Source organism: Syngnathoides biaculeatus, chromosome 17 (genome assembly GCF_019802595.1).
Source record: "Syngnathoides biaculeatus isolate LvHL_M chromosome 17, ASM1980259v1, whole genome shotgun sequence".
NCBI lineage: Eukaryota > Metazoa > Chordata > Actinopteri > Syngnathiformes > Syngnathidae > Syngnathoides > Syngnathoides biaculeatus.
In genome coordinates this window covers 20,269,202-20,294,343 of record NC_084656.1, presented here as the reverse complement: position 1 = coordinate 20,294,343, position 25,142 = coordinate 20,269,202, and the positions used below count along the sequence as shown (strand labels likewise).

Here is a 25,142-nt window from a genome sequence, read left to right as displayed (position 1 = left end):
TTACACATCGGACGTCGATATCTGAAAGTGGCTGGAATGTGTAAATCCCTTCTGACGCCGACCACACAATTTTTGAAATGATAACGTCCAATGATTTCTTATGACGCAAGAGTTCTCAAACGTTTTTATCAAGGATCCCCTCATAAAATCAACAACAAAACACTAAATAAACACAACTACTATCATCTTGAACACTAATCCTAACCCTGCCGAGTGGGGTGAAGACATGACCAATCGACCCACGATTAATGCAACTGTTACACAAGTAATGTGCTTGTAAGTTTTGTATTTTATGTTATTGTATTGTCACATGAATACATTTAGTCAAGGAAGATTACCATTCAATATGTTTAGTTATATTATTCCATACACTACAAAAATAACAGTTCTTACCGACAATCAAACTAAAGAAGTTATTTTAAGAGAGAAACTTTGAGACACAGTATGTAACCAAAATTGTACTGAACTGTGTTCCCAAAACCGAGCTACTTCTCGTATTGTTGGCTACGTGTGTCACCGCACCACTAGTATTCGACGACTTCTCGGACCGCTCTAGCGATCCTATGGAAAAAAACGCAACTAGTGAGTTTCATTAAAGCAAAGCACTTCGACCCGAAAGAGCACGGAGGAAGTCACTCGCGTGGCTCAGTCGAGCTGAACATTTCCAAAGACGTGGTCCTGGTGTCATAAATTGGAGAAGACAGTGATTCATCCAGGTTGGAAATTTCTGACCAGAACTATTAGTTTCTGAGTCTGAGAATTACGGACAAGCCTCAACCCCCCAAAAATCCATAATTTCCCACATTCACACAAAAACCAAGAAGTGACTTTTAGAAAATCTTGAATCGTGGCAGGAGTTTTTCCTCAAAGTCTGTTTTTAAAAAAATATTTCTAATTTATGGTCTCTGTTGATGCAATATGAATCTAAGTGGGATGCAAAAGAGGAACTCCCCGCAGTCTAGGAGGAACAAAGGGGAAGACGCAAAATTAGCCAAGTGGCGGTAAATCACAGAAGCGACCTGGCAGCCATTACAGTTATCTGGCATCAGCAGGTCCGGAAAAGACGGGTTGCCTAAAGATTAAGTCGCCGTGAGCTCATTTTTACTCGGCGGGTTCAAGAGGATAATGACCCGTGAGCTATTTCTAATCTTATCACTGTTTACGGTGGCAAAAGGAAGCCCACGGGGGGTGGGAGTAGGGAAAGTTAAGGGTCGGCAGAGGCGGTCTATTGACTGGCTGGCGACCTGTGACGGGGCACCGTCGCTGACGTGACTGGCATCAAGACGGGCTGCGTGCTCGTTTTAGTTGCTGCTATACCGCAGGTGTAGTCCAGCTGGAGATGTTTGTGGTAAGGACCAGCTGAGCCCGAAAATACGATGCATACATTTTTAAAAGGATGCCCACTTGCGAAAATGACTCCTTCTTACAGATGATAAAGATGTTATGAGCTGTTAGTAGTGTTAAACTATCGGTCTACATGTGTTGCTCCGCCATGCTTGTTCAAAGGGATCTTAAAACATGACCCGATGATTGGTGCATGCGTATCAAGGCCCTACGGGATTATTAATTGCGTCGTGTTTCGATACCGTTTTCGAAATAGGATATTTATTCCGTCCGAGGATGCATTGTTCATCAGTAAGCGAGGCGACGTTCAGTCACCCCAAGCGCCTGAAAATGATGGTTTTGAAGCGAAAAGCCACCTTTTGTTTGTCACCTAAGAAACAAAAGCGGCAGCTGGAATGGTTAATCGCCTTAACGTAAATTGCCATGTCTTCTCTTACCCTCCATCCCTCCATCTTTCTCTCTCTCTGCCACACTGCCTCTCTTTGTTGTCGTGTTGTACCATTAATTAGATTTGCCCAGCTCAGCGCAACCCATTCCATTTATAGTGACAGAGGAAGAGAGAGGGGGGGAAAAAAGGAGGAGAGGGACATGGAGGAGGAGGTGGCGGCAGGACCTCTATGTTCATCTTGCCGGGAGCAAAATTTTTCTTTTACAGGATCGGAGAGATGTGATACGCCAGTGCACATTACCATAGAAACGTTGTAAAATAAAATGCTTGTCAAAACGATCCCCTCCTGCAAAAGCGACTGTGGGTCCCATGTCATGCCGCACCAGTTGTTGGCGACAAGACTTCGTGAAGGAACGCGTACATGCGCCAACTGCTTGTCTGACCGCACCAATGTTACGTTTCGCCTGTCTGCCAATTTGATCTGTGAACGTTTGTCAAGAGTTTGGCGAGTGATGCCGCTGCTTGCGGTCCGGGGAAACAACCCTGGCCCGGTTTCCAAGTAGATTCCCCCGCAACACAGAATTCAGACATTCGATTTTCGGGCCTTTGTTGATTTTGATGGGAAGTAAAAATTCTCAAATTTGTCCTTTCTCTACTTGCTGTCCGTCGTATCGCTGCAGGAGACCGACACCCTCAAGTCGACCAACAAGATCTGCCGCCAGCTAATTTACCACCTGACGCCTCACTCCAAGTGGACCAGACAAAGCGTTCCCAGGAGGAAGTCTCAGGCCTGGTGAGTGGGCCGTCGCCGCCGCCGTGTCGTCACTCTTGCCATGCTGGGCCGCATCCTCGTCATAAACAACAGCGCGACTCGTACTCCATAAATCCTCCTCAAAGCCTCTCTGAAATCTGACTTAGTGTATGGGAGTTTGAAGACGTGCTCCTCACATCCTTCCGTTTCGTAACCCGCAGCACTTTTTACATTAAAGCGGTGGCACATTTTTTAAAAAGCTGAGGCAAGCCAATCGGGGTCAATATTAGCATTGGCGCCTCAACCGTATGGAGTATTAGATTTTTGGAGCTGCAGGCACCATCTGTAGTCACGTGAGTGAAAGTTCAGATATGATCCAAGAGAAATGCAAAGTGCAGAAGTTCAAGCCTGTGATTGCTTGGCTTAGCAAGTACAAAATTCATCCGCCAAAGTAAAAGGGATGGAAATGAATACCTGCTTCTATACCACTAAAGCCCCTTTTCAACTACAGTGTACCTACTCGCATTTTCCATAGTTGTACTCAACCCGGTAATCTCGACTTCACACTAAAAAAGACAAATTTTATTCTCACTAGAAAGTGATCAGTGCAAATATGCGTTAAAGAAACATAGAGGCTCTAGCACACAATTTTCAAGCAGTCTTCGAGCCAAGAAATATATAACGCCACCTTGAGATACGATAGCTCGGACAAACAACAACAGAGCAGGCGAATGCTGCCTTTTTCGACTGCGTTTTGAAAACATAGATTTGCTATTAAAAGGTTGAAGACACGCTATCAAAATTGCATTCCGATAAAGAACCGGGTACTGCAAAAGGAGCTCAAGTCACCTTAAGATAAGATACCGCAAGCGCAAGATTCCAAATGGCTACTGTTGGCTGACAAAACTTAAGCTCCGGCAGGCTTTAAGACTTTCACTTCAAACATCGCACGCGTACACTGCGAACACCAAACTGAACTTTTTTAGCTAATTATTTGCGGAAGAAAACGGATATAGCGATCGTGGAAAGCTCCTCGAGGGGTTTGAAGACGGTCTGAGAAACGGTTCCGTCTCTCAAAGCCTTCATCTTGCCACGTTGGCAAACAACAATGAGCTCATTAGCGACTTCTGCTCCTCTTACTGCGGTTCGCGCACGAAGACTCATTAAAACAAGCAGACAGGAAACTGTTTCCGCGATGTGACCCAACTTGTGCGCTTAAAATTCTCACAGAATAACAGTTCATAGATGGCCAAGAAATTCGTTGATAGCGTCCAGTTGATGGTTGATTCATTGCGTAATGGAAGAAAATTGGACTGCACTACTGACCTTACCTTTAGCAATCCAGAAAACAATAACTAAGGTCTATTTCACCCGATATTGAACAGCTGAAAATTACACAGTCATACCCGATTTCCGATCACAAAAGGGACACCCTCAGTGGTCACCACGGTGAAACCTGAAATCTGGGTTGAAAAAAAATGTTCCTTTATCATCACGGAACCGTCACTGGCACCAGGCTTTAAGGGGCTTGCTTGCAAACTAACGAGCTAGCGCGTTAAGGAGCGATATCGTCGCAAACGTCAGCATTTCGTCCGCAGAACGCACACGGGAAAATGAACCGTTTATGATCTTTGCTAGCCTACGAGCTGATGAGCTAGCAAGCTAAGGAGCCAAACAGCTCACAGCCAAGTCCTTCAAAACATCTGAACCTCTCTCAGAGTTATGTGTTCGTCCCCAATCAACACAAACACGGCAAAGTCAAACGTTCATTGAACGTTAACAGTGGCGCACTCCATCCAGCCTGTAGCCGAGTGCAGCGAAGGTCAATGTTTATTTGATTGACAGGTGACGAGCTCGTCTTCAGGGCACCAAACAGTCTTGCAGATTTCATTATTAATTTCAGACCCAGACTCAGGCAACAATACTGATTTAAAAAAAAAACTAAATAAAATAAAATAAAAAAATGAAAAGAACAGGTTTTATTTTTTAACGAGTTCAGAGAAATATGTAGTTTTTTAAAAATCTCTTATTGTAATATCGATCCGTTTTCTGAGTCACTTATCCTCACGAGGGGCGCGAGAGAGAGAGCCGGAGACTATCCCAGTCGTCATTGGGCAGGAGGTGGGGTACACCCTGAACTTGTTGCTAGCCGATTGCAGGGCTCATGGAGACAGACAACAGTCGCACTTACAATCGCACCGAGGGGCAATTGAGAGTCTTTAGAGATGCAATTTTTTGGGATGTGGGAGGAAACTGGAGTGCCTGGAGAAAACCCACGCAGGAACAGCGGGAACCCCGGTTCTCAGAACTGGGAGGCCAACGCTCTACAGCTGACGCAGTGTCACCCTTACTATAATATTTTTCGGGAAATAAACAGTTCAGATTCAGTAAAATAATATCGGTGTTGCTTCAAAACAGTTTCCCCAAAAGAACGTACAGAATCACTGCGAGCGAGTCGAGCTCATTTCGGTGCGGAGCTGGCTTTCGGATCACGTTCTCGACTGACACCGTTATGTTGGCAGGGTTCACGAACACAGCGATTGAGCATTCTTCCCGGCTTCCTCCAGAATAGCGACGCATCTTCCCGGAGAGAAAACAAAAGCGCTTAGCAGATGGCTTGACGAAGGCTTCCGCCATTGTACATGTTGAATGGCAGAAGCCCACCGGGGCTGCGTTGTGTTTGACATCTCAGATGAGTCACTTGGTTCGGAGAAACTGAATACGTCAAATTTAGCGGCGTTAATGTCACAGCGGAGAAAAGAACCAGCCCAAAAAAAAAACAGACAAAATAAACAAAGCCTACTACTTTCGTGCAGGTGTAATGAGACAGAGGACTAAGGAGCGTGCCGCAAACATTTGACAGCGATGAGCTACTCCATCACGCGCCTCTCAAGGGCTGCTCGGGCAGCGAAGCAATACAACGAGGAGACATTTGTCGTCATCCAAATAACACGCGGCGCACAAAAGAAATAAAAAAAAAATGGCAGGAAAGAATACTTCACAAACAGCCCCTGTGAAACTGATTCAATTCCAGAGACTGGTGACATCACAGCCGATTTCCAGTCAGCTCTATGCACAAATTGCGCCGTTACGCGACTGTACGGAGCGCTCGCCGGTCGACGCTGCGAATCCGCCCGATGATTTGATTCCGCGTGACAAACTTAATGCTCGTGAGCAAGGAGCGCTGCGACAGAACACCCAGAAAAAAACAGTTTGCCTTACGTAACGGTATATCGCGGAGGGGAGCGCCCTAGTCTGCTTGACTGTGTCAAGGAACAGTTATGAAACCAGCGTTGAAAGGCGCAGCTCCAAATGCGGTACGAACGGGATCCGGTCGTCTGCATGATGCTCGCGGGGGGGTTCACCTCGACGAGATCACGGTCACCTTTGTTTCACACGACATTCCCAAGGCTAAGTTACGCTTCAAAAAAATCAATCAATATGAAATTGAGAGCGGTTTAGACACAATGTCGAAAAATATGAAAAGTCTTGAATTATTGTTTTGAGCGCGGTGTATTTTTCACATTTTATGGGATTAATTATGTCATTCTGGTGCCGTGCCGTGGCAACTGGGACTTCCCTGCTCATCGCCGTCTTCCAGCAGCTTTGGCTCTGCCGTGGGAAGCCCTCAATTATTCATTTTCACGATTAACGATGAGGTCAAACGAAGCGTGCGGTCGAGGGCGGCGGTTCCCGACAGCTGCGCGCCAGTTTTCACGTTAGGTAATATTCTGACAGACTGGTATGGAACAAGTCCACCTGCAGTCAAGTCGAGTTTATTTACAGCATGTAGACATTAAGTCGCTGACGGTGACTTGGGTGCAGGCAACGTGGCTGGAACTGACTGGTGACCAGTCCGGTCTAGCCTGCCTTTCGCCCAAATTCAGCTTCGATAGCCTCCAGGTTCCTCACGACCCAATCCAAGTACTAACCACGCGTAATTTCTGAGATCAGGTATTCTCTGGGTAGTACGGGACTACACTCAATGTAATTGTTTTAAATAGTGGCAGTCCTTGGCGTAATTGGAGACTAACACCTCAGTTACTCTCTGCCGGGTATTGGGGAATGCTGATCGAGAGCGATACTTCAAATCCTACTGGAGAAAGATAAACATGTGACTTTGAGCATATCTGATTTGCAGTTTTGACAAGAGTTGAACCTGCTTCAGGGCCTGACCTTACAGGCTCGTCAAAGGTCGACGTGTTGACTCAGCACACAGTTTGGAGGCGTTGTGACTTGGTTCCACAAATAGTTCACGCACATGGTCGCTTGTCACATGCATACAGTTTGCCAGGAGGCCAGAACACATTATTTCCAAGAATAAACACCACCGCTGACGTTTAACTGGAGGTTCACGGATCACCGGCGTTAAGGACCTCGGAGGAGAGGGGTGGAGTGGCGTGACGATATTGCTCAGGAATGGTTTGAATCTCGAGATGAAGGATGTACGATTTCATTTAAGATTTCAGTCAATTATCCCGCCCAGAGCAAAACGAGATCCTGGAGATGAGGAGACCGGAAGAGACAGCCAAGGAGAATCTGGTCCAGGACTTCCCTCCAGAGGAGAGCTGTCGCCTGCTTAGCTCTGAGGCTGTGACATTCTCTGTCTGCTCTGGGATGATTCAGATTTTCTAAGCCTACAAGCAAAACTAAAACCAGACATTTTAACGCTAATCATCACTGAGAAATAATCTGAGTCAGGATTTGTGAATACAACTGAAAGTTCCTTGGATGCCACTTAGTTGGAAGGCTGTGTGTACTTTTACGGAATTATACTACTACTCTTATGGTCTGAGCAAAGATCACCGGGGAATCCAGAGGTGGGAGTCGTAATATGTGGAAGTTATGGGACTGCGAGTCACATGTTTATGAAACCTCACCTCACAAATCCAGTTTATTGTCCTCGCAGTTAAACACAGCTGACAACACATCTTAGTTAACGTTTGACTAACTATTGTTTAGCTAGACTGTGAAGTTAACGTAGCTTAGATGCCTTTTGGGTTTTACGCTGAAGGATGGAGTTAAGAGGTCATTGCTGTTGTGTTTCTTATCTTCGAGTTGCAGACCTTGTATGTTGCCGATATCTTTTTCACCATTTCATCAAAATCCTAATTTGTGAACCCAAATGGAATCCCACTTGACGCTCCCTCGCTGATACTTGTTTCATGAAGTGGCCTCTCCACTCTGCATCATTGCACGCTAGTGGGTTGATGGCTTCCCAGAAAAACGTTGAAAACGCAGATTTCCAGATGTTAACAGTCAAGTCATGATGTTCAAGTCTAAATCAAGTGGACTCTCATGAATTCCAAGTCGAGTCGAGTCTTTGATAAGTTTTAGTCAAGCAAGTCCCATGTCTTAAAATTTGGAGAATTAACTCCAATTTTTCTCCCATCTAAGTTGGAATCACACCCAAAACCACTTGATAGATGACTCAGATGTTTTTTTTTTTTTTTTATAGCTAATTCTAATGGCATGTTGACTATATAGACTCGTATTTTTCAGGAAATGTTGGATTTCAAGCGCTAGGGCATACCGTATTTTCCAGACTGTAAGGCGCAGCGCATTATAAGGCACACCTTCAATGAATGGCCTCTTTCAAAACCTTTTTCTTATATAAGGCGTACAGAATAACACCCTACGATAGAGGCTGGGGTTAGATGGAGGTGTACTAAAGGTTCAATATTGATCCATATTTAAGGCGCAGCGGATTATAAGGCGCACCGTCAGCTTTTGAGAAAATTAAAGGCTTTTAGGTGCGCCTTATAGTTGGATTGAACTGATGAATCGACTAGTCGATGAGTTGACTGTACTACCTGTATTCTGCAACAAGATTTAGAGCTTGAAGTTGATTAATCGCTAATTATGTTTTTGACATCTCGTCCACCAAACTCATCAACTGATAGAGGACCTTCAGCTCAACTGTCTGAAAAATGTGCGCATTAACAATTTTGATTCGCTTTGGCGGGCCACGTGAAATTATATATATTTTATCCGCCGAGCGACGCGTTCGGCCCGGAGACAAAAAAAAAGCAGCGTAATTGCCACGCGTCCCGCAATTGCACCGCTATCATGCGGATTCAAGACAAACGAGGGTGAAACGTCTTCTGAAGCCACTCGTAATTCCTTTACGAGCGCCGCGGATGTTTGTAGAAGTTGCTGCGAGGCCGCGGCGTCAATTATGCGCCTCCGATAAACACAAGGCACGAAATATGTCTGCGATCAAAGTCCAATCTCGAAGAGTGCTGGAAGAGCAACAATAAAAATGATGGGAATATGAGCTTGATTGGTGTGAACTTCTTCACCTATTACAATAACATTAAAAGTACTGCCGGGGATGCAGCAGAACCGGCAAATGGCAAATAGAGCAATGATGGAGAAAAATGAAATTACCTTGATAGTACATTAAGCGTGTCACAATTGCTATGCAATTAGTGTTATGAAAGCAAAAGCTGGATTCGTAAAATTCTTCATTTCTGGTCACATTTTTAACCGCTTACTTATCAGAAGTTGACATTATTTCTGGTTGTCCGATAAGATTTTTTGGTCCCTCTTGTTTTTCCTCTCTCAAAAAAAAAAGCAGAAAATTCTGCAATGATTTTGAGCGTGTCGAGAAAAAAAAAAATAATAAAATAAAACGGGGTGTGGGTGTGTGAATGCAAGCGGCGTAATCAGCAACCTTGCAGTTATTCCGCCTCCTCCTCTATCTCCGAGTTTGACAGCGCGTTTCCACGGAGCCTGCGCTCCGACCGCTGTGCTGCTTTGGGGTGCCAATGACCGAACCCGACCGATTTTTTTTTTTTTTTTAATACAGTCACCGCGGGGAAAGGCACCGGTAAATGCAAGGAAGGAAGACGATCAATACGATAACAGAGATGGAAACGCCGACAGGAAACCATACAAGTGGAATCACGTCAAACTGAATGTAAATTGTAAATTCTTAAGCGATGGTTGACTGTACTGGGATTAAAGTCGAGTCGACGACCAATCGATGATCTTTTCGCAGAGCGTTTCTCCTTTTTCGACGAATAGAAACAACTCAAAAAAACAATAAAAATTCAACTCAACATTACGCCAACCGAGTCCTACACATTTCTCTTCAACACGCCGACGACTAATATATTCAACGCTTATTACACCAAGTCTATACTTTGTTTTTTCAACTACAAACAACATGGTGCGATTGTCAAGAAAAAAGCAATTTTACGTTTTAACGTAACGACGTTAAAACAACTAAACCTACTCAGTAGTGTCTACACTGTCTTAATTTACGCTTTCAACATTTGTTTAATTTATATCTGGCTAGGTAATATTTTCCGACACATTTTAATCAATTGATCACTGTTACAGTTGAAATTGTATGAAGCATGCAATTTTCATAAACTTCACACCAATGTGAGATACCGTAATTTCTGGCGCTTTTTTCCTCCCACACGCTTTCAGCCCTGCGGCTTATGCGGTGATGCAGCTAATTTTTTTTTAACACCCGCAAGAGTGAGACCGGTGGAATATATGTGCCAAGGAAGTGACTTTTACCGGTAGGTTTGTAACCGGCCTAGTTAGCGCCGCACTAGAGTTAGTGCCGCACCAGCATTAGCAGAGCGCTAGCATGTTGCTGCTGTGTTACTGTCGCGCGTTTTTTTTTAACCGGCCCAATTAGTGCTGTGCTAGCGTGTTGCTACTGTGTAGCTGGCGTGGCTGTTTTTTTTTTTTTTTTTAAATTTTACCGGTATGTTTTTTTTATTTTTTACCAGCCTTGTTCATGCTACTGTGTTATTGCTATATTAAGCTAAGCTAAAGTATTAAAACTTTGAAAACTCTGTATACTTAGTAAATATCTCGTGTTTCAATGTGGGCACTTGCGGCTTTTACACAGGTGCGGCTTGGTAATGGTATTTCCTTTACATATTACTGGGTGAGGCTTATAATAAGGTGCGCTCTGTAGCCCGGAAATTACGGTACATATTGTCAGTTAGCGTTATTTTTTTGTTGACCAGAACAGCGCTGGTTGGTGGAAACATTGCTGTTAAATTTTTATTCTGGCTCGTATATCAAAGCACATAAGGCACCATTGGTCTATTTCCTTGACGCCGATTCTTATTCAGACAATGCTTTTGGCAGTAAGATAAGATCAGAAAGTGTATCAAAAAAAGAAAGCAAATCGGTCCATTTTTGGCAAAGAATTGGTGTGAGTGAATTCATAGTGAACGGCAAATATCTTGGGGATTAACAGGGGTTGGTAACGTGAAATCTTAAAAACAAGTAACAGTTGCGGTTCACTTTATTATGAACGTCCCCTAAAAAGAATCAATTTAAAAGCCATCAAACCTACATTTCAGTGTTACCAAAATAAACTAGCTGCACCCTACGGTGTCATAATACGAGTAATTTTGTCCGGTGTTCTGGTTTCAACCCTATTTAAAAAAGACAAAAAGAAGGTCCTGGGTTAAATGTGTTGCCCGTTTAAAGCCGCCTCGGGCTTGTGCAAAATAAGTTAGCGGCGCCTCGGCTCCGAGAACCTCGACAACACCAGCCCCTCGTTCTGCTATCTTGGAATCGGATCAGTCAAGGCGCACACGCGCTTTAAGTTCTATTCGAGCTCCCAAACTCAGCAAGCAGATCGGGACATTTTGCGGAGATTTGCGCAGCCCAAAATTTTACTTTTTTTTTGTCACGCCTCGCCCTTTGGGGCGAGTAACACTCGCCGTCGCTGACGCAAATTGAACTGAACGTAGCGTCGCGCTGAGATTTATTAAAAAGAACGAGGACCACAAAACAGAAAGGTCCTTCAATTAAAACAGCAGCCTGAAGTCCGAAACCGTACAGAGCCGCACTAGTCACTGCCCCCGAACGATAATTATTCGGCGCACCTGGCGAGGAAGTGGAGGAACCCCTTTCAAATATATGCTTTTGTATCGATAAAAATCTATTCTTTAGCTAACTATGACCGCATGTAATATTCTCTTTTCGTGTGAGGATAATAAATTCGACCTTGTTCCTGCCGCTCTTTGATATTATCACTTTGTTGTGGTGTCTCTGATCCGTCGCATAAGGCAGATGATAGCTGGCCTCTTCAAGTGTATTTAAAGGACTTCACCTAAAGTGAAGTCAACAGAAACTCTTTCGAGCCCTCAGGTTGGTTCAAGTGCGTCCTTGCAAGCGAGTCTGAGCTAAAGTTGATCTCACGATATTCTCAAAGGGCTTTTCCTGTCTCTTGTCGACTTAATTTTCTTTTGATAAAGGGAAACGTTTTTCCTCAGGCGCTTCACTTTAAGGTGTACCCCTAAAAGGGAGGGGGGGGACAAAAATGCCAAGGTTATGATGACAAAAATCAGATGTGCCGGGGGGGTGGTGGGGGGGGATAACTCAGGGAAAAAGGCGGACTACACCCTCAACTGGTGTTTTTGAAAAAATATTTTGCAAATTTTTTTCAATCCATCTAGCCATTTTCTTAGCCGCTTATCCTCACAAAGGTCGCGGGGATTGCTGAAGCCTATCCCAGCTGTCAACGGGCAGGAGGTGGGGTACACCCTGACCTGGTCGCCAGCCCAGCGCAGGGCACATGGAGACAAACAGTCGCACTCACAATCACACCTATGGGCAATTCAGATGGTCCAATTAATGTTGCATATTTTTGGGATGTGGGAGGAAACCGAACTGCCCGGAGGAAACCCACGCAGGTACGGGAAGAACATGCAAACTCCACACAGGCAGGGCCGGAATTGAACCCGGGTCCTCAGAACTGTGAGACCAAAGCTTGATCCACTGTGCCGCCACGGCGCTAGCAGCACTGACTAAATTTGGAAGTATCGATAAAATCGATTTATCGGTCGACCAATGCTGGGGGTGAAGCTGATCTATCATAATCTTGGTTGTACCTCGACAGAATATTACAATTCTATGAAAGGGGAACTTTTATTCTGAAAATACAAGATTAAAAAAAAAAAAAAAAAAAAATCAAAACTCGATTTCCATGGATGATTTTGAATTCTGACCTCGCCCGCTCCAGGAACATGCTTCTTGGGTTAACGCAAGACTCTTAAGCCTCAAGTATGAAATATGATACGTTGGGAATTATGTAACAACCGGAGCCTCGGAAGACAGAATTAAAGCACTCCCGGCTTGTCTGCGAAAATGACGACGCGAGCCAGCGCGATTCTCCGGCCGTGTAGCCCTTAAAAAGCTCCGGCTTCATTAGGCCGCACTTTCTCTTTCAATATCGCAAAAGCCCCCGGACGCTTCCGTTCCCACTTCTGGGCTTTACATCAGCACACGAGAGCGAGCACCCTCGCTCGTTGCGTGAAAGTTAACAACGTCCCCCGAGGAAAGTCGGCGCTGCGAAAAGCAATTACAGCGTCTGCTTTCGCCACACGTGAGCGGCCGATAGTTTGACACACGAGATTCGCCGCTTATTAGAATCCTGCGCCGTTTTGTCAGTTGCCTGCCGACCGAGCCAATAAACCTTTTTCGCTGTCTCCGCACGGCACATGCGCTGCTGTTTGCATCCCATTTACCACTTGCGGATAGTAATAAAGTACAAATACTTTATCCTGCTAGCTATACTTTCTAATCCTCATTTTGTTAGAATGGGAGTTTTTTTGTTTTTTTTTTAATACAGTATATAATGGCCTCCCTGGGCGTCAAAGCTCGGCTCGTGGCCCTACTTCAGCGGCGGCGGAGGCCTTTAGCCTAGCTTCGGCGGCCGGGGCTAGCGGCCCGCCCCGCCCGGAAGCTCGGCTAGCGGCCCGCCCCGCCCGGAAGCTCGGCTAGCGGCCCGCCCCGCCCGGAAGCTCGCTTGTCAGACTCCGCGTCATTCCCACCCGAAGAACAATCCACTGCAGCCGGCCCGGAGCTCCCGGTGGCCTTTGTTTACGCACTTATCTCACGCATAGGCCTCCGAGTAGTCAGACTTCGCGTGGTTCCGCCCGAAGAACCGTCCGAATATTCAACATTAATTACAGCCACAATCTGTATGGAAGTAGTCCTCCCGTCTTCCCAATCAATCGATAGTGCAATTTTTTCATCCGATGACGATAAATACGAGAAATCGGCGCCGGGCACAAACGGTGCCCCGTGTAACCGAGCCTTTGTTGCGGCACGGTACAGGTCACATCTGCGCACGTAGGTCATGTGACTCGCGAAAATGGCAGCGCCCTTGAAAATTCTTAATTGTCGATAAAAATCTTCTCCAAACACTATTAAATGAGAGAGAATTTAATATCATTGTCAAAATAGGGTACACATTACATGACCTATTGGATATACTGTTCATGCAAAGCACTGGATTTCCCCTTTAAGGATTCGGATCTGTACTTTTGACTTTTTTTTTTCCCCCCACTCTTTTTGCACATGACGTATGAGTACTTTATTTATGTACAGACTCAAAGGGCGAGTAACTCTTGCCACATCTTCCGTGTACTCTTTTGATGCCATTCCCGGGTGGGGTTGGGGGGGGGGGTTGGCTGTCGAATCAGAAGGACGTCGCCACGTCTTGCCATTTTTTTTTTTCCCCCACGATAAGCAAGCGCCGTGCACAAAAGCGCGTCCCGGGAAAATGCGAAACCGACGGCCCCGGCGGGCCCGCGGCCAAATCGAGCAGCTTGTGGGTGGCAACTGCGGCCGCGCAGCCCCGCGGCACTTTGCTTGGAACCAAAGTCTGGAGTCGTCTTTTCTCCAGTCTCATTAAAAACGCATCCTAAGACTCCCCCCCCCGACTCTCGTCCTGCGCCACCCACTCTCGGCCAGCCTATCAACCTTGTCTGACTTTCTTGGATGCGCAGGGATATCGTTTCCACAGACAAACAGGTGGGAGGGCCTCCGGCTGAGCTAACGTCGGCTATAAATACATCGTTAACACTTGGAATTACTCATAAATATAAACATGATCCAAACTGGAGATTTTCAGTAGAGTATCTTAGACTGCATGGTGCTACTGAGTCGGTAGCTGGACAGCGGAACCCTCAGTGATTGCACAAAAAAATTAAAAAAACGAGAAAATCCTTCCATCCGTATTCAATAGCGCTCCTGTGCATGACTGGAGTCAATCCCGTCATGTGAGGCAGATGTGCTAACCGCTAGTCCACCGTGCTCCCAATACAACATGATACCTTAACTAACCGTGTATGCTAAGTATTGGTCGCCCGCTGGTGCGTTATTGTTTTCATGGAACATTCCGACAACTTTTCCCCATGCATATTCTACGCTTGTTGTGTTTTTTTGTTGGGGGGGGGGAACGTCACAAAAAGCCAAATAAAAAGCGTGTGCTTAAGAGGAGTTAACTTTGGCAAAACCTGGTCGAGATCTTGTGGGACGTTATACAAAACAGCTCTCCAAACCATCATCAATTTACATCATTTTTAACAATTGCAAAGGAGTTTGATTCTCTACCTCAGTAGGAGTTGGACCTGCTATTAAAATAATAATAATAAATTCTATTTGATGACCGTGAAAGGGGATGAATATCTTTTAAAATTCCCTACTCTTTAATCCCTGCGTGCTACAAATCAAAAAATTGGAATATAATGCACCGGCGGACAAAAGGGCCTCATTTATCATACAGTTCGTTAATCACAGCAGAAGAACGTTTGACGAATAGCTGAATGAAACACAGACAGGGGTAAGAAAAACATGATTAAAATAATCTATAAAAATTTGTTTCAGGGATGGAAGGCGAAATTAGATTGTTTTTTTTCCCGTCCAAGAAAAAGATCAGATGAAGATGAATTGTGAGTGTATGAAATAAGAGATGAAGCATAACCCGTCGCTTGAATCAATCCTGGTGGTGAGCCAAAAGGGCGGCAAGACGTACGTTTTTATATGCAAATTCATTCGCAGGAAGACGATCCACAGGGACAAATGCAAGCTAATTAGCCAAAAAACTTGAGTCAGTCCATAAAAAACATTTTTTATTTAATATTTAGACCCTCTATACGGTCTGTTGTTGTTGTTGTTGTGTGTTTGCGCTTAGAAAAAAAACCAAGTCCTGGCCTCCAGCTAATCCCAGCAGAACGTCGTCTTAAGGACGCAACGCAGCTCTCCCCGAATGTCAATTTTCTGACGCGCGCGAGTCCCGAGGGTAAAACCAAACCCAAAACAAACCAAATACGACATGCCTGCTACAAACTGGCCTTTACCTTGTTTACCCTGTACGGCTTTCCGTGATTTCTCTTTGATTTCACACATTTCCCTTTCGTGTATATATATATTTTTTTTTTTTTTGCGCTGAAATGACATCCCAATTCTTTGGACAATGTCCCCCACTTGAGACGGAAACCATTACTCGAAACGGAGACATATTCAAATGCGAATTCACTCATTACATAATTGATCGCAGCGCCTTGTTACACTTGCGGTTTCTGCTGTTTTTGCATACTCTGCAGTTCCTGCAGCCCTTCGAGGTGCTTGAGTAAAAACTATTTTCTACACCGGTTATCCTCATTTGGGTTCCGGGTGAGTTGGAGCCCATCCCTGCTGGGGCACACCCTGGATTGGACGCCAGCTAATCGCAGGGCAGAGACAAAACTAGCGATCGACGTCCACCAAAATGGTCTTTGATCAGAGCTTATAGCTCGTGTTTGACCCACATTTCAGTGAGCTAAATTGTGAACTCAGAGAACACCAAATGTGAATTCAAACCTTTGAAGTTTTTGCCAAGCAAGTCCCAGGACAGGACTTAAATCTGACTTGGGTCAAGCCACCCATGCCGATTCCAAAACTGCAACTTACTGCAACTTTTTTCCACCTTCTTTCTGCCAAACAGTCTGAAGACCACCCTGAAGAAGAAGCTGTCCGGCGATGTGGTCAACCTCTCCGGCATCCCACTTTCGGGAAGAGATGTCCACCGCGTGGCCTTCTACCTGCAGGGCGGCAGCGACGGCGTGTCGGCCGTGGACCTGAGCTTTACCGGGCTTCAAGACGACAGCTTGCGGTTGCTCCTGCCGGCCCTGGGCGGTCTGCCCAAGCTAACCACGCTCGCCGTCAACGGCAACCGTCTGACGGTGGCCGTCCTGAAGGACCTCATGGAGGCGGTCAAAGACCCCAAGAAGTTCCCCTGCCTGGCGTGGATCGACCTGGGCAACAACGTGGACATCTTCACAGTGCCGCAGCCACTGCTGGTGGCTCTGCGCCGTCGCTTCGGCTTACGTAGCAGCCTGCCTACCATCCACGAATACGGCGAGGCAAAGACCCTAAGCGGCTACATTCCCAACATGGAGACCTCCGTGGAGGAGACCAGCGTGTACGAGGAGGCAGAGGAATGCGAGGATGATCCAGACGAAGACGACGACAGGCTGGAGCTTCAAGCTTGGGGCTTTAGGGGGGCGGCAGTGGCATTCTGTGAAAGGTGATCGAGAAAGCACTTCGCTGACCTTCCTGGCCCTTTGTCTCGTCTCCGGAGCTGAAAATAAAGTCTAGCGTGTCCGTCTGGTTGCTTCCACCACAGCGCTCGAGCTCAGACTCTATTTATTGACTGATGTATCATACTGGATGTCAAGACAAAGTTCAACTGAACAAATACTGCTTTTTCCCTGGCAGTCTTTCTGATCACATGTGGCAGTGTTTTTTCAAACCTTTTAGGTCCAGGTCCAGGTCCAGGTGCAACGGTCTCCATACGATAAAACAATTTGTTTGCAGAGAGTCCAGTTTGAGAAGCCAGATTTAAGAAAACTGAGTCTCCCACGCTCCACTGGAGAAGCCAGACAATTAAGTGCCTTGCACAAGGGGAACCTTAGCAGTTATCGACAAGGGAATATGTTTACAAAATCGGTATTTGAATCCTTTCGATTTCCTGAGATTGCGAGCCGGGAAACGATTTGCTTGCATCCTCCAGAAAACAAAACTCTCAGATGGCGTAACCGCTTTTCAAATACGTTCACACAATCACTTCCAAGTCCTGCCACTGATGTTGATGTGCCAAAATAGTAACCGTGTACGACGTTTCAAACTCCTAATATTCGCTGCATAACACAATTAAAAAAAAAGCTTTCAAAATAAAACAGGAAGTCAACACTGCGTTGGCGTACAATTTAAAAACGTTCTGATGAACAAGAACAGGGTAGAATACTTCGTAAAAAAATAAAAGATTGTCACTACATTGGAGATCGAATGGCATTATGGTCCAAACGGAGACAGTACGACGATATAGCGGTTAGCACATCCGCCTCACAATTTTTAGTTTCAGGGATTGAACCCTTGCATGCGCTCCAATACTTGCATGTTTTGTTTCGCTGTACTCCTCCCACACTAAAAAAAAAAAAAAAACAAACTGCACGGTAGCACCATCAAATCCTCTAAATTGTCAACTGTCGTGAATGTGAGAGTGAATGCTGGTTTGTCTGTACTGTATGTGCCATAGATGGGCAACTTCAATGACGTAGGGTTTTTTTTGGTGGCGCTTCAGATAGGAGAATCTAAATAATATTTTACAAGTTTATGCTGGGAAAAAAATGATAAAGAAGGTGTACATTTTAAAATTCAGGTTTGGTTCTCCCTCCTTTGTGCAAACTTGTGAACGAAGGTGATCGTATCTGCCATTTTGTGTCGTTGTGCCCCGCGGTAGACTGGCGACCAAAAGTCAGCTCGGGTAGACGCCGGCTTGCTGACAAGCAAGCTGGACAGACGTTTCCAACCGTATTTGCTGTATACGCACGTGCGCTTTTGCTTTTCTGCTGCCGGCGGACTGATTGCTGCTTATTTTGGGACAGGGTCCCAGATCTCTCTGGTGATGGCTTATGATTGATTCTATTTATTCATAAGGACGAAAAGGAGGACATCTTTCTGCCATCTTCATTCATGTGCGATGCAGGGCCCATGAAATACATGCAGTACTTCTGGCATGAATATACACACTTGCATCATGATTTAAACTGATTTTTTGATGTACATTTAGAAATGTATCTTTTCTTTACATTTTGTCACTTTATCCTCCTCGATGTATTATCGTGTACTTTTTTTTTTGTGGTAACGATTTATGTGAAGGATGTCTGGCGTGTGTATTTGTATAATTGGGGCATGGATCAGCGGTAACGCAGCGTAAATGAGTACCTTTTGATCGCAGAAATGAAATGTTTACTCATTTGCACTTGAAGGATGGCGAGGCCTCGGAATCAACAGAATTTCTTTTAATGAGTTTGTTGATATGAAAACAAAAACAATTATTTTGAATTCATTTTCTACAGATAAGGTGATGGTGTGTGCCCCATTTAAAGTGTTGTTTTTTTGTTTCTTTTTCAGACGTCTTATTGATGGAGTCGTGGCTCGCTTTTAGAATTAAAAAAAAGTCATGTTTGCCTGCTGTTGCTTCTGAAATAAACTTGGTTTGAATATTTCATTTTGTAGATGATTTTAAAATCTGTCAAAATTTGAATTACAGGGGGAAAAAAAGCAATTGCTGAATAATTATGTAGAGTGATGATACAAAAAACATGGAATGAAAAAAATACCTTTTAGCGGAAATGAGAAAAATTGACAAATGTTTTTTTTGCAATAATTTAAGTCATTTTGATGTCCCATAATCCTAAAATCTTGTATTTTGTGGCATTATACAGTATCAGCGTCTTAAGTGATCTAATCCCCCTTTTTGCCACCACTAACATGGCAAAATAATATACAAAAGCACAATATAACTCCTTTGATCTATGTGTGTGTGTGATTACAGCAAATGAAGAATCTGAAGGCCCTGGGCAGATTACACTGACATGGCAACAAAAAGAAGCTGAAGTCTGATTGGACGATCAAAAAATAAAAATAAATACCCCCACACACCATTAGAAGCGGGGCAGCCAAGTCGCACGCCATCAAATGAATATTCACGTAAATCATAAAATGCAGGTCACTGCGGGCGATTGCGTTGTGATTATATGCCGGTCGGTGCATTCAATAAAGTTAACGACGCTTGGCGTTGTTACAATACCGAAAGCCTCAGACTTTTTGTACTCGTGAGGATTAGTCAAACTAAATTAGTCGAGGGGCGTAAAAGAAACGGCAGGAAATCAATGTTTAGCTGGCTTTCTTTGGCAGCGGATCAAAATAAACACAATCTGGACTTGATCCTGCACATTGTGTCACCACTGGGGTGTGCATATGTGTGTGCGCTGATAAAATGCTGACAGCCACGTCTTGTTTTTTTTTTACCCCCCCAACCCCCGTTGACACTTTTGCACGTCAGCGTTTCATCTGGTGCGCGTGGAGGCGCGTCGCCCTGAGCCGACCCGTCACGGGGGGAATAATACCAACATCCTGCTAGCGAGGCGTTTTCCGCCCAGCGAGCGGAGTCCGCAGCTATCAGTCTTCGTTCCCATCCCTCTCGTCCCTTCAAATGAGGAACGGGGGCGTGTTGGGTTGGAAAACGTTTAGCGGCGGGACGCCTTCGAGGCTTTTGCGGTTTTACGTGTTCACGGTACAAAACATATGCCGTGATTTCCGCCCTATAAGATGCGACTTTTTTCCACACGCGGTGATGCGGCTAATTTGTACTTTTTTTTCCCCTCACGGCCGCAAGGGGGCACTCGAGTGGAAAAAGATAAGAGTGAGACTGGTGGAATACATGTGCCGAGGAAGCGACTTTTACCTGTATGTTTTGACGGTCTGAGCGCTCCCCCGTGCTCTCGTTGTGATGAATGCGCATCCGTTACTAATAGGGGAACTCTGGGTACGGAGCAGATTCTTGCTGTGAAATCCAACAGTTCCCCTTCTTGTACATAGAGGGAGCTAACGTATGTTATATTCTAACCCTATCCTAAGCTTAAAACAAAATTTGATAAAAAGATATATACATATGTGAACGTTCGCTGTGTTCGGCTTTCTGAGATCCGTAGCGAACACGAACGCTCGGCGACAAGTTGTCGAATGGCACATGTTGAAGCACGGATGGGGATGTTTCAGACTGTCCGTAAGTTGACAAAACATACGTGCATGCGCATTAATCACGAGGAGACATTTCAGCACCGGGAGCGCTCAGACTGTCACACCGACCCTGTTAGCGCTGCGCTAGCGTTAGCGCTGCTGTGGGTTTCAATGTGGGCACTTGCGGCTTGTGTATGTACCAAATGGTATTTCCTTTACAAATGTACTGGGTGAGGTTTATAACAGGTGCGCTCTGAAGGCCGGAAATTATGGTAGTTTAGTTCGCAAAATGTCTAAAACTGCTTTAATACACTTACATTATGATTCCCGATTGAAAAACTATGGAAGACTAAAATGTGATCAGTTGAACCCCGGACCTTTGAACGCCGCTGCGTAATTTCTCAGTGGAAATTACTCACTCACTAAACATATTCACTCAACTATCTCATCTAACGCCGCACATGGATTCCCACCGCCACTGTGCATGAGGCGACCCTTGCGCACCCAAAACCTCGCACGGTTGTCCAAGAAACAGGCGAATGTCATGACTGCTCTGCATTGTAACAGAACAGAAAAGAGCGAATGCCTGAGAAATGAGAGCAGATTGACGATAACTGAAAGGCCGTCGCCAATTATCAACCCGATGCGTTCATTGGCTTCACGATGCGGTTAGGTGACAGAGACTCTTCACGCTTCGCTTTTTCGCCGCCAGTACAGATTAAGTTTTCAATATACAGTATTCTAGTGAACTACTAATGTAAAACAGCATATACTGAATCGACCGACTGGATGAAACTTCATATCTGGAAACGTGGTAAGGTCAGGTAATACGAAACGACATTTTGATTGGACATTTCAATCTGCAATGTTGCCGTGCCGGTCATCAAATTTAGAATCACAGAAAATCTCGCCATCGATGGTCGACCACTCATGATTAATCTCGCAACCCTGCACACTGCGCGACGATTTTGTCGCATTCAGCCACGCCGCACACTGCGCAGCGGGCTTAACCCGACAAACTAACTTACTAACTCACTCAACTAACTCACTTCACTTAACCAACAATTAATTTACCCACTCAACTAATTCACCTACTGTAGCATACTCAAGTAACGCACTTATTTGATCATCAAAGTCTATCCATCCATCCACTTTCCAAGTCGCTTATATCCTCACAAGTGTCACGTGGACCTATCCCAGCTAACTTCGGGCGAAATGTGGACTAGACCCTGAACTGGTCGCCGGTCAGTCGCAGGGCAGAATCACCAAAGTCTCTCACTCAATTTACATATTCATTTGAAGCCACCTTCTTACTCAAATCACTCATCTAACTCAAAATACAACTAATTCACACACTCAACCGTCTTCTTTAACTAACACGCCAAGTGTAACCTACTCAAGTCACTCAAACAAGTCAACAACCGATTCACTCAACTCATTCAAGTAATTCAGTTAGCCCATTTACGCTAACTTTATCATGCAACTCACCCCACAACCGACTAACTCTCTCGCTCAACTATCTCACTCGTTTCACCAACTGAACCAACAAGTAAATGACTCACTCAACAAACCTAGTCCAAGTGACAACTAAATGACTTAACTACTTCGTTCACCTCACTTAACCAAAGACCAAATTTATTCACTCAACCAATTCGGGCCATTGACTCCCTCTTCTAACTCACTCAAAAACTAATTGACGAACTCACTTCAAATAATTCATTTACTCAGGGAACTCAAACATAACTCATTCATCTGACCAACTAATTCACTTACTCATTTAGCTAAAGAACCTGCGCTAATTCATCTTACTCCACTATGAAGTAATATATTGACGGTAGCGGAAGAACTGAATACAACAGAATAAAAATAAATGTATGTACACATCAGGGGACTGGAAAATTTTGTTTCCAATTCTGGTCCAGTTGCTGATTGAAATCGTTGGCTCTTTAGGAAAGGGCAGCTACGCCATCTAGTGGCATGCAACGGCTTCACACGGGCTTCGGCAGACGGATCCTTTTGGTGAATTCACGGGACAATCAACGGCACCTATTTTAAACTGTTATGAAATGTTTATAGCAGGTGGCGACAGAGATGCAGAGAGACTGGAAGAGCCACAGAAAGGCACAGAAGTGGATGGCCTTGGAAATGTGCACGGAGGGTTTTTCCTTTGGCGGAAAGTACAAAAACGCTGAACAGTTGGTCATCTAAAAGTTTCGAGACGGTCAAATTAGGTAACGTGTGTGTGGGTGTGTGTGCTCGCATGCGAGACACTGATTTATGATTCATAGATAGTCACTGAAATGAAATCATTATCTTGGTCAATTCTGGCGTCTGCGAGCAGTCCCGTCAGCCAATATCCCCGGCAAGATGTACACAATCTAAGGTCCGATTTTGATATGACGTTTAAAAAAAAAAAAAAAGATTGATGATAATATGACCTCAGCTAGGGCAAATACTTTTTTTTTTGCGGCATTGAAGATTGTGTGAAAGCTGTTTGTGGGCAAACTTGGTCAAAAATGAGAGTTGGTCAAGATCAGAATCTGAATCATTATTTTTAAGTTTTCATATTAACGCTACGGTATTACAATGTTCCAAAAAAGCAGACTCACATCAGGAAACATTGATTAAATGGGAACAAGAAACAAGTCAACACTTGTTTTATCCTACCATTTACTGCAATTGTGAGTACCACCCGCCCTTCCGAACTACCGTAATTCCCAGCCTAGAGAGCGCACCTGATTATAAGCCTCGCCCAGTAGATTTGTAAAGTAAATACCATTTGGTACATACATACGCCGCAGCAAGTGCCTACATTGAAACTGACATGGAAACACGAGATATTTACAAAGAAAGACGGTACACAGTTTTACACTAGCGCCGCCATGCTAACAGGGTTGGTTAAAAAAAAACAAAAAAACCATACAGGTAAAAATCACAGACACGGTATTAACACGCTATCGCAGCGCTAACAGGGCCGGACAGGTAAAAGTCACTCCCTCGGCACATATATTCCACCGGTCTCACTCTTACTTTTAGCGCTTGAGTGCCCCCTTGCGGCCGTTACCAAAAAAAAAAATGCACAAATTAGCTGCATCACTGCATAAACCACAGGGTTGAAAGCGTGTGGAAAAAAAGCCGCGGTTTATCGGCCGGAGATTACGGTAATGATAAAAAAAATAATAATTGAAATTGGTTTTGGCGCTATTAAGTGATCCCGCTCATTTGCATTCAACCAGCACGAACGACTGGACGCAAGTCAACAGGTGGCGCGATTCAAGACTCAGCAGGTATCCGAACCCTCCAAGCGAGTAAACGATTACGTTGAATCGCCAACTCTGATGTTCCCGACGACGCGGAGGCGTATCGGCGCTAAAAAGTGTGTCACTCGCAGCCCGAGGGGGGCCTCCGAACATATTTAGACCGAAACGGTTGCGAAATTAAACCAACAGCGGGTCACTATTGATGTGGTACGGCGCTGAGGATTTCAAAGGGGGCATTTGCATCATTTTTGCGCTTGCCTGCAGCGTCGGATGAAGTCTCGCACTCAAAATGTGGCCCATTATTTTTAAGTGTGAGCTGCCGGAATAATCTACGTCTCCTGAGGCGCGCTTGGCCCCGGATGATGATGATGATGCAGTGGCGCCTCCGAAGTCCAACAATTGGGAGTGAAACCCGGATGATGCTTAGATAAATCCCGATGATCGATAATCGAGATGAACGGCGTCATTTTTGTGGCCGATTATTCTGAGCGATGATGCACATGGAGACAAACAGCCGCACTAACAATCACACCTACGGGCAATTTAGAGCGTGCAATTAATGTTGCATGTTTTTGGGGATGTGGGAGGAAACCGGAGTGCCCGGAGGAAACCCACGCAGGCACGGGAAGAACGTGCAAAATCCACACAGGCAAGGGGCCGGGATCGAACCGAGGTCCTCAGAACTGTGAGGCCAACGCTTTCACCAGCTGAGCCACCGTGCCGCCTGACCTCGTGCTTGCAATTGCGGACGTCACGTGACCAAAACCGCAAATCAAAAAAACGGGTGGATTACTTGACCTGGTACAATATTGTTCAATAATCAGTCCTACTTTCTTACTCTTTGCTTTCTTCTTTATATTTTCTGGCTGCCCAAAGAGCCTGCGGCACTGTGCTGCTTCTCGCAGGTCACTTTTGGTACTGCAACAAACCCGGTCGCATGTAACGTACCGTCGGTCACTTCTAGTTGACGGTGCCCACGCTGCCGCCCTGTGCGGCCGCACATAGTGCACATACCAGAAACCGCTAGTGTTTGCACTTTGCGCTACACTGCACACTGTAAAAGTGGCAAGTACAACTCCCAGTTTTAATTATTGTCCTTTGTTTCGGTCTGTCACATTTTAAAGGTCAAGTGTCATGCCAATAACCATTCTAAAATAGATATTGTAATGAAAAATACATATAGGGTTCACTTCAATGTCCATATGAAAAACACAAAAAAACAATCGAGTGAAGTGACCGGGGCAATATTACCCTTATCGTTTCGAGCCATATTTGGATGATACGCGGATCACTTCTAAGAATCCCACGGGTACATCTACACATTTAGCACCACTGACTCATGTGCGCGGATCTTTTGTTACACTTTGAGAGGATTACGTCCCCCCCAACTATTATTTTTTTTTTTAGTAGCTGCATAGACACCAACATGTCATTTGGAACCCACAAAGCTCTCGTCCTTTGGACCCGTGCAATCCATTTTTCACAATAAACTGGGTCTTTTTGAAAAGTATGAAGGGTAAATCCATCCTCCAGAGTGTTCAAACAATATCCAGCAGTACAA

At 44.9% G+C, this 25,142-nt stretch overlaps 1 protein-coding gene across 2 annotated transcripts in view; it reads right to left on the bottom strand.

The window, feature by feature from the left end:
- The window catches only part of LOC133515247 (glutathione hydrolase 1 proenzyme-like), a 61,102-nt gene that overhangs the window by 24,620 nt on the left and 11,340 nt on the right, over nt 1–25,142 (bottom strand). The gene's annotated exons all lie outside the window — the stretch shown is intronic.